The sequence below is a fragment of the Pteropus vampyrus genome, unplaced genomic scaffold (genome assembly GCF_000151845.1).
Source record: "Pteropus vampyrus isolate Shadow unplaced genomic scaffold, Pvam_2.0 Scaffold299, whole genome shotgun sequence".
Taxonomy (NCBI): domain Eukaryota; kingdom Metazoa; phylum Chordata; class Mammalia; order Chiroptera; family Pteropodidae; genus Pteropus; species Pteropus vampyrus.
In genome coordinates, this window is record NW_011889080.1 from 449,228 (window position 1) to 451,689 (window position 2,462).

The window sequence follows — 2,462 nt, forward strand, 5'->3', positions numbered from 1 at the left end:
AGCCAAGTGTGCTTCTGAGGGGGGGCGCTTCCTGGACCATGGGGGGTGGGGCACTTCCTGGGCCACCGGGGCAGTCCTCAGCACTGAGTGCTGCCTGGGTCGGGGACTGAGGAGGCGCCAGGGACATTCTGTGCTGACACCAGAAAGTCCTGGGCAGACAGGGACGAGCCGATCCCCCCTGCCCATGAGCAGACACAGAAAGGGCCACTCCTAGGTGACCCAGCAGTGCCCAGATGGGAACTGATGGCAAGGTCCAGCTCCACTGGGTGGGCAGAGCTGGGGGCCGGCAGGGGCCTCCCCGCAGCCTGGGGACACCCACGCCCTTCCCTGCAGCCTGTCCCAGACCCAGCGGAGGCCACCAACAAAGAGCTCAAAGCATCACCGTCCCTCTGCCCCCGAGGCCCAGTGACGGCAGGTGACGGCAGGTGACGGCAGCCTCCTGCAGCCACGCGCGGGCACCCAGCACGGCACGCCTGCCACCACCCGGGCTGGCCCTCCGACAGACCCGCTGACGGGGGCAGTGGCCCCAGGAGACTACAGCAGAGAGAGAGTGTCTGCCAGACACGGAACAAACTATGAAAGAAAGGCGTTTTATTTTCAAGTTTCTGTGGAGACATTACAAACAATGGAGACTGAAATGAAAAAGAGACATTTAAAAATCTCAAACTCCCACTTAAAACAAAAATATGATCAGGAAAAGTAATAAATAATGCCATCCCATCACAGCTGGAAGATGGAAGCAGGTCACGAGTCTCGACGGGCGGGCGGGAGCGGGCCCAGGGACCCGGGACCCTCGCCCGCCGCCCGGCCGCCCGTGCCCAGCACTCTGGAGATGTAGGAATGAAATGGCCACACCGTCCGAATCTTGACTTTATTTTTTAATATAAAAAAATGCAATTTTGGAAACCCACCCTACCTTTTCCCCTAACATAATGCTTTACCTCTTAAAAATAAAAATAAAGTACTAATTCTATGTACATCACATGTACCATACAAAAAGGTGTCCAAAGTTTCTATTGCTACCAAAGTGTCCTAAATTAAAACAGGTTACAGAAAGCCCCATTGTAAACAAAAGGTTACGAGTTACAAAATCGAAGCACACACAGCCGGTCATTTACACAGCGCAGCCTGCGCCCAGGGCAAGTGGGATTTTTATGTGCCTGTATAAAAATGCATATCAATATATTTTTCAAATTTATTTTTCATTATAAAGCAAATGAATACACTTTCTACAATAAATAACCCGCTGGGGGCGCCCCGGGGGCCGGGCGGCGGGCGAGGACGACGCGGGGCGACACCCTGAGGGGCCCGGCTCGCGGGGCGGAGTGTTTTTGGTGATCGCAGGTGATGCGCGTGGCATAGACTTTGACTTTCCGCCTCTTTCCACAGAGCACCTTTCAAAATAATGTCATTTTCTTTCTTAAAATACACATTTGTCACTGTAAATTTACACCCCGTCTTATTAAATAAGTGGTACTCTGTGGAAAGAGTATGATTTACAAAATTATTAAACATTCAAAAGTCTTTAAAAAAACAGCTACGGGTTAGAGAACGTGACGCCAGCAGCGCCCTCCGGTGTGACCTGGGACGGGCACAGAGTCGCGCCCGGAAGACGCGCCCAGACGAGATGGTCTCAGAGGAAACCTGGAAATAAACCTCCCCCCGCCCGCCAACCCCAGGGAAAAGAATTACAGAGCTACGCCTAAGAACGGGAATAAGTTAGGTCGCGACGGTATACAGACATGTACAGCTGGTCGACACACGGACGAGGCCGGGCCCCTCAGTCGATGTCGCTGAGGTCGCTGGCCGGCTCCCCGTGCACGCGGCTCAGGTGGTTCATGGCGCGGTCGAAGGCGACCCGCACGGCCTTCCGGATGCTGGAGCTCCGCCCCTCCATCATCTTCAGCTTGTCTATCGTCTCGTCGACACCGAGGGGGGCCATTTTGGACTTGGGGAGCCACTGCCTTTTTAAGACAAGAGAGAAGCAACAGTAAGAGCTGCTGGCAAGGAACCTGGAAGAGGGGCTCCCGGCGAACCCCCAGAGCAGCAGCCCCTAAGCCGGCTGGCCCTGGTCACCCTCCTGCCGGACCTCTGGGAGACGGAGCTCAGGGAGGCACGAAGACCAGGTCGTCACCTCCTGTCCTCCGCAATGACTCCCAAGGGACCGCTGTGTCCTGGAGGCCTTGTTTGCCATTCCGAGTGGCCACCAAGAGCCGCACGGTGCAAGACAGGAGCCCGGCCTAGCTGCGTGTGCCCGTGCTGGCCGTGCCCACGCGGTGGCCCTCCCCAAGGCCACTGTGCACATGGGCCTGAGGCCCGGGGCCTCTGTTCAGACACCCAGGGCTACGCCAGCACTGAGGTGCTGTGGGCCCGCGGCCTGCCAAGGACGGTGAGGGCCACGCAGACCACACGGCTAAGAGGCGGCAGAAAGCCCGGCCGCCTGCAGCACCCAAGCCAGAGAA